We start from the raw sequence: 8,109 nt of genomic DNA, 5'->3' as shown, positions 1-8,109 counted from the left end.
TCTTGTTTTAAGTCATGGGCCATACACGTGGAGCAGAGTCGCTGTCTCCTCGGGGTGTGGCCTCCTGGAGTGCGGTCCAGGGTCTCTGGTTGACCCAGAGGCAGATGGGGCTGTGATGAGTCTCTATGGATGTAAGATCTTCTGGGCTGACTTCGTATTCTGTGTGGCACGTCCTCCTTTAACTCCGCCTTTGATCTTGTGGAATCTGGCTGTCTTTGGGACTGGAGGATACGCTCTGCACAAACACCCCTGGAAACAAAGACCATGGACCAGCTTGCCCATGTGAACCAGAGAAACTAGATTATTTGTTAAGGCCATTTGCTGCGTACTTTGGAGTGGTAAGAAATGAACTTTCTTGATTCCAACACTAGCTACCTGTGTGATCTGCGGCAAGTTGTAAGCTTTTCTGCTCCCCATCCCTCATTTGTAAAAGGATCGAGGAAGGCAAATGATCTCTGAGTTCCCTACAGCTCACTTAGAAAGAGCCTGTGAACCAAGACTTACTTTCTCTGAAGTGTGTTATTAGTAGGTGAAAATATTTTTACCCACCTCCTAAAAAACAAAGAAATACATACAATGTAATCAAACCTTAATTGAAGTTTCTAACCATTATCTTAAATTTTATTTCATAGAAAGTAAAACAAATTTAGACCAAATGCATTATCTGTGTGAAATGAGTCGAGCCTTAGTCTGGCTCAACTTAATAAACTGCAGTGAGATGGGACAGCCCCCACGAGTTCCTCTCGGAGGCTGGGTCACTGCCACAGATGCTCCAAGAAAGTTCAGTCCAGCATAAAAGCAAGACCCACACATATGCATGTCTAGCTCTCATGGCCTCTTGAAAGATTCCCTGCCTTCCCCGTGTGCTGGATTGTTCCTTCAGAGGACGTCTTTCACCATGTGCACAGTTTTAGCTCTCAACCACTTACTCTGAATTATTCACTGATGCTTGCTCTAGTTTGCTGTGGATCCATCCGGCTGCTAACCTAAGCGCGTATTCTTTTGTTTCCGCACTTGTTTTGCCCTTTGGGCTTGATAGTGGGTATCATAGTCCCAGCTGAACTTCCTTCCGTAGGACTTCATTTCACCAAGATACACTGCTTTAGGCCTCCTTAGTTGAACCTGGCCTACGTCTCTACCCATGTCAGCTCTGCCATCATGGGCCTGACGTATACCAGTTTTACTTGACTTTCTTGAGCAGCTCTTGAATATGGTAATAGATGGTAGATTAAAAAAACCAAACAGAATCAAGGGTCTAAGAATATTTTTAACACGGTTTCTGATAGATGAGCAGGGAACACAGAGCAGGTGATATTCTAAGATCTAGGTGTATAGTGGGAAGCAAGGTTGGGTAATAGGATCCCAGCTACTGGACTAGAGTTCAGGGTTTGGGGTCTAGTTCCCAGTGATGGTAATGGTGAGGGTTCTAACAGGAGCAAGATCTAATGGATCCAGGGATCCTGCAGGCCTGTATTAGTGATGCTCATTAGAAAACCTTAATACATCAGTATCCTTACCTAAGGACCACGATAGTTGTGTTCCAGGTAACGAATCCCAGCCATGGTGAGGTATTCTGCAGGCAGTCTGCGATCTCTGAAGAAATGCAATCACGACCCTTAGTCTGTGGTTTGGTACCTACTGGCCCCATCTCTTTGCATTTCTCTGCGTGTGGCATGCCTAACTCACCTGGTCCTAATAAATCATATTAACTAGGTCTTGGAAATATCAATGTTTTCAGATTTTCTAGACCAGGTCATCTACGTGCAGTCAAAGTTTCCTCTGATGAAATAGCCAACAGAAGGGCTGTCATTGAGGGAAGTGAGTTGAGCAATAGGTGAGTGAGTGAGGGCAGCGTGGTGACATGGGGGATGAGGGAAGGAGTCCAGTACATGAGTCAGGAATGAGGTAGGGAAGATGGTACTTGTAGGGGCTTCGGTAAGTACTTGGGAGTGAATACATGAATAAACCCCATTCTTTCCAGTTTTTCCCAGGCTTGGGGCGAAGGATTAAGGCTAAAGATCACTTCTTCAAACTGACACACCAAGTTATGGTTGAGCTGTCAGCAGAGGTGACTCAGCGTTGAGTCCGACCGTGAGAGGCTACTCCTGCTTTGTACGTCTAACCTCAGTTCAGGTTGGTCCTGGGGGCAGGGTGAGCTGTGGGGAGGAGGAGGTGTGAGGAGGCAGTTGCATGCTGGATAGGGCTTTTCAGGGCTGTGTTTTTCAGAGCCAGCCCATTTCTGGCAAAAAGTATTACTCTCTAGGCAAGTGTCTGTTTGCTATGTTGATCTAATACAACATTAACTTCTGAAACAGATGCACTCATTTTGCCAATTTTCCAAGCTCAAAACAGGAATGGAGTTAATAAAGTAACAGAGGCATTTTGGATGGTGAAGCTCTGCTTTAAAAATGCCCACATGTGTATAATTTTCCACTTTCTTCCTAAATTCCTATGCCTGGAAGGAGCCTTAGAAATTGAAACCTCTTGTTTACAGTTGAGAAAACTTAGGTCATGAGAAGCACAGGATTTGCTCAAGGCCACATGGCTATCTAGGGAAAAACCAGGATCAGAATCCAAGACCTCAGACTTCCGGAAAGTGCTGTCTTAACCCCATGTCAATCTCTTAATTCATGAATGGATACCGTTGAGGGATTTTGACATACTGCTGCAGCATCAGGGAACAATCAGCCTCGCTCCTCCATAGACCACAGCTTTGCCTCAGTGGGTAACTGCAGCCACATAGAATCATGGTCTTTCTTCAAGAGAATTTCAAAAAGGTTTGATGAAGCAGTTAAGAAGGTTTATTATAAGCTGATATTTTATCTTCTATCAACTATTTCAGGCTACTATATTATTTGTCATAATAAGTTCGTTTATTCCCAAGTTCATTCCACAAAGACTTGTGAATGTCTATCGTGGGCCACACCATCTTAGGGACTAGAAGGTGGGTCATGGTGTTAATAAGCCATCCTCCTCCTTGTCCTTAGGGAGCCTTTAGCGTAGTCAAAGATTTGGAAAGCTGTTTTTTTGTTTAAGTCCCACTTTGTTGTTTCTGTCCAAAGTGCCCCGTTGGACTGTCTCTTTCTCCAACTCCGTGCCGTGACACTGCATCTGATAAAACACAGTGCAGAAGAGTGAAACACGTGTTCCCCCCCAATTTAACCCTTCATTAATATTTCCTGGTGAAGCAGCTCTCCTAACTCAGAAAACAAAGCAAGAGGAGGTTGAAAGGCCTTAAATATCAGGAACGTATGGAAACTGCCCTGAGCACGAAAGTGATGTCCTCAAGGCCTCAAATATTGGTCAAGTCAGGACAGAACCAGATTCCTAGGCTCTTCATTTATTACTCTTTTACAAAAATGGGATCTTCTAGAAATCAGAAAACATTCAAAAGTTTGAAAACACTTCTAAAAACTTAAGTTATTCCTTTACACAGTAGGATAACCTACGGCAGGACCACATCACTTGCCCATGGAGTCTATTTGTTTCTTGCTGTTGGCAAACTGCCCTGTCCAATAGACACTCCACACACTCTTGAATGAACAAGTGAATGAATGACGGTTATGCCCATCAATATAAGGTATTAGCTTACTTTGGTCCCTCACCGACACGTGTGAAGCAGTTTGGAAATTTACTTCACTCATCATGCTCTTAGAACAGCTTTGTGTTGGGTTTTTGAGAATTCTGTTAAATTCCACAGGAAAGGGAGATGAAAGCTATTTCTATGTACTTCTCTCTCCACAGGTGAAGCTCAAAATGAGTTTTTGACGTAGAGTGTCAGGCTGGTCCCCAAGATATTGTAAGACGACCTTCAAACCGACTTTTACTTTCTGAAGAGAGCATAGGAGCTAGGAGTAGTAATGTCTCTTTGTGAACACTGATCAGTCTGGGAGAAACAGGACATTTGAAGGGAATGGAGAAATATGGAAGAAAGGAGAACCGTGTTAGTAAGTATGTAACTATTCACAAGACATTTTCATATCCACTGTCTCATTTTATACTTAGAACAGTTCTGTAGAAGCTATTATTATTCCCATCTCACAGATGAAGACACTGAGGCACAAAGAAGCTAGGAAATGGCAGAGCCAGCACTCAAAGCTAATTCTCCTGGTGTTAGAGCTGGTGCTTTTTCAAGCACCTCACCCCTTCTTTGTAAATGTGGCAATGTCACAGCCACCTGCGGGAAGACAGGCGTTCATTTATGGGCCACGAGGTGGGAGATTTTATGGTAAATCTGTTTTAAAAATGATGGATGCTGTGCATTGGTGCGCATTCCCTATTTTAGTTGACAGCATCACCTTGTGGATGAAAATACATCTGGTGTGTGTTTTTATTTGTAAATATATGTATACTCTGTCGATTAGGGATAATGAGCCAAGCTATTATGCTGTCAATCAGAATTGTTTAGGGGTTGAAACTTCTTTTCCAGAGTTTACTTTTCGGTAATCTAAAGAGTGAGCCAATGATCACATTTAACTGATCAGCGAACAGAACGGAGGCTGCTTTGTCTCTGGCCATCTTGGTTAAAACTTACTGCAATCTTGCTTGCTTAATTAATATCTTTTGAAAAGTGGGAATTAGACTTTATAGTATTTGTGGCTTTGTGGTGAGAGCTAAAAGGGCAAAGTGAAATATAGCAGCTTGGCAGAATCTTATTGTTTAAAACAGAAGGACGATAAGGCCTCAAGTTCGAAGGTCTTGACGTTCTGCCATCCCAGCTTAGGGTGACTTGAAACTCTCTTAAACTCAGTTTCTTTATTTCTAACAAAGGGAGAATAACGTCAAGCTTGTGGAAAGGTCATCGAAGGCCTGGTAACCTGGGCCCTTATTTTTAAGATTTGAAGTGAAAGAGTTCCTGCATTTAATAAGTAGTGAAAATTCCAAGACAATCATCCATCTGAACACAGACAGAATCCACACCCCTCGAGCAAAAATTTAGACACATTTTTGCAGGAATCTTAGCTGGGTTGGGTTCTGCTGCTGCTGCAGTTGTGGGCAGACAAATTGGTTTATAAAAAATATTTTTATCAGCAGTGAAAAATGACAAATACCCTGATTTTTTTCCCCCAAACTGTTCTCAAATGGGCATATAAAGTAACAGCACAACTTAACAGCAAAGTAAGGGCAATTTATCCCAATGTGATAGATTGTTAATAACTACTATACATTTTAATTAATTATTCAATTTACTAACTTGCTAATTATTCATTTGAATGATGATTTGATAGAGAATTTAGCAATCCGCATTACCTTCCACTTGAGGCTCTGATGAAACGTTTCCTGCAGAAATTTTAGTGGAAAAAGTTTTGCTTTTTGTTTTTTTAATTTCCTTTTTTCTTGTAAGAGACAGGCTTATTGGGTAATGCGTGGACAGTCAGAATGGATTATAAATAATGTCTCGTGTTCAGAGAGTCTGAAAAAAGCAGCTCAACGCTCCGCATCAGCCCCTCTGCAGACTGCCAGCTTCCCTCCCCTCGCGCCCTCCCCCAGCCCACCCCTCACAGCTGGAGGTCTTTAGGGCAGACGTTCAGTTTAAATTTCCCGGCTTTTAGTCGGTTTCTGTCAAAGCCGTAGCCACCTTCTCCCACTGACTGTGGCGGCTTTGTTTTTCCTTCCCCCCATTTGCTACTTGTTAGCCTCCGTGTCTTGTGTCGGCACACTTACAGTAGGCAGAGCGCTGATGACAGATGGCGGGGGGGTGCGCTGGGAATTGGGCTGCCGTGGCACGGTGCCAGGGGATATGCCTCGCCGCCGGAATGTGCAGCCCAGAAGCTCCTCCTTGAAGCCTTGTCCGTTTGGTTTGGTTCTGTGGGCGTGTTTGTGTGCGCCTGTGCACACGTGGCATGTTTTGTTGTTGTTGTTGTTGTGGTTGTGGCTGTTTTTGTTGTTGTTTGGGCCAATGACAACAGAGGCCCTGCTGGCTGGCTGCTGCTTTCCACTCTTGGCAGTTTCCAGACTCCCAGACAGGAAATGCTCCCAACAATTGCAGCTGTGAATTGGCCCATTTTTCTGGAAAGAGGATAAAGAAAAGAGTTTTATAAGATCTTTTGCTTTTCTCGCACAAGCAGGGGTGCGTTGAATACAAACAGAGAGATGTAGGGGAGATGGTGGGGGGCGGGGGAAGGCTCCTTTGGAACATGCACAGTGCTGATCCCTGAGCCAGATGTGGGGCTGCCCTAGGTCCTTAGGGGGTTTCAGCAATTTGAACCCTTTTGACAGCCAAGAGAGACTCACTTCCGTTCATTCTTTCAACAAATATTTGAGAGCTTGCTCTGTGACTGGTGGTTTGCTGGGAAGTGAGGATACACCAGGAAAGAAAACAGACAAGGTCTATACCTCATGGAATTAACAATCGGATAGATACACTGCAAGTAAGTGAACATATGTCACAATCACACACTCTTGTTAGTGTTTTCCATGCAGTTTAATAGCCTGCTGTGGTGGAGAATGATGGTGATGATGATGATGACGATGATTTACAACTTTTAATGAGTACTTCTTCTGTGCCAAGCACTGTTCTAAAGGTATTTCTCATTTAATCCTCATAATAACGCTATGAGGTAAATATTATGAAAATGGGTATTTGGGGGAGGTCAGGAAAGGCCTCTCTAAGAAGATGAAATCTCAGTTGAGGTATGAAGGATGCGAAGGAGCCAGAGAGAGGGAACAGCAAGTTCAAATGTCCTGAGGTAGAGAAGAGCTTAAGTGTATTTAAGTTGCTGAGCAAGACCTGTAGGATAGGGTGTAGAAATAAGTTGGTGACACTGGTGGGAATTGGGGATTTTGATATGGTGTGGGATAAACTTGGAGAAGTATATAGGGCCCTTCTCAGGACTATGTCCTGGTAAGGGATATGAGAAAGGGAAGCCATTGTTGAATTTAGAGCTGAAAAGAGACATGACACATTTTTGACAGATTTCTCCGTCTGTACTGGGGAGAATGAAATGGATTGGATCAGACAAGTGTGGAAGTGGGAGGATAGGAAGCTATTACTGGCAAGAAATGATGGTGACACGAATTAGGATGGCAGCAGCGAACATGGAGAAGTAGAAGCATTAGATATCTAGGTTGGAGGTGGACACAGGAGGAGATGCCAATCAACTGAGTTGGGAAGGTGGTGAGGCAAAAGAGTCGTGGCTGGTACCCTGGTTTCTAGCCCTGGCTGCTGGATGGCGGATGGTGCCATTCACTGAGCTGGAAAGGACTGATGACAGGCCAGGGCTTCCTCTCTTAGTACATAGAGGTAGAGTGTACCTCTTTGTATACTAGAAAGGTCAGCGCCCAGAGAGGCAACTTGAGGCCCTGGGAGGAAGAGGAAGTTCCTTCCACTGAGGGGAGAAAGAACCACCATATCACGGCAGGAAATAATTTCCTTACATTTGTGAGGCAACGTTTTACACTTTGGCTTCTGTCCCTTGTCTTATTTGATCTTCACTATAATATTGTGATACAATTATGATTTTCTCAGTTTCACAGAAGGAGAAAATGAGGCCTACAGGAGTGAACTGACTTTTCATGGTCACAGAGCTATAGTACGAGCTATTGCTAATAGTAATTAAAAGTTTGCTTTGTACCAAGCACTCTTCCATACACTTCACATCTGCTGAGTCTTCATTATCAGATAAGGTACATATTACTCTTACCCCATTTTTAGAGGGGAAACTGAGGCATAGAAAGCTTCAATAACTTGTTCAAGGTTATACAGCTAGGAGTATCTTACTTATTGCTCTAAGTAACAAAGCTGGGCTTCGAATCCAGCTCCGTATTTGTGTTCTTAACCCCCAGGCTATACTAAGTATCATTGAATTGGGACTCTGAATCTCACAATCTCTTTACTATTCTGAAATGCCTCCTCCATGCCACTTCTGATGATTCCTCTTCCCCTCCAACGGATTCATGTGTCTGGGGCAGATTCGGCGTTACTTTAGGTGGCTAGATGCTAATTCCTCCAATATTTTCTTCCAAAGACTATCCAGTGTCATGAAGTAACATCTGAAAAAAGACTATCCCTTAAAGTGACATAACTCTCAGTCAAAATTAAAAAAAGAAAAGAAAGAACCTATGAAATAATTTGGTCTATATTTATCTATTGATTGGAAAACATTTTTC

At 43.3% G+C, this 8,109-nt stretch overlaps 1 long non-coding RNA gene across 1 annotated transcript; it reads right to left on the bottom strand.

The window, feature by feature from the left end:
• Positions 1 to 2,781: 2,781 nt before the first annotated feature.
• Positions 2,782 to 5,801, bottom strand: LOC139079675 (uncharacterized). The gene is made up of 2 exons (XR_011533471.1): positions 5,665 to 5,801; positions 2,782 to 3,111 (listed from the first exon to the last, which is right to left on the bottom strand). It is a non-coding gene; the product is annotated as an uncharacterized lncRNA (long non-coding RNA).
• Positions 5,802 to 8,109: the final 2,308 nt, after the last annotated feature.

The sequence above is a fragment of the Equus przewalskii genome, chromosome 26, assembly GCF_037783145.1.
Source record: "Equus przewalskii isolate Varuska chromosome 26, EquPr2, whole genome shotgun sequence".
NCBI classification, from domain to species: Eukaryota; Metazoa; Chordata; class Mammalia; order Perissodactyla; family Equidae; genus Equus; species Equus przewalskii.
The sequence above is the reverse complement of the archived record's forward strand: the minus strand, read 5'-3'. Positions and strand labels throughout refer to the sequence as shown.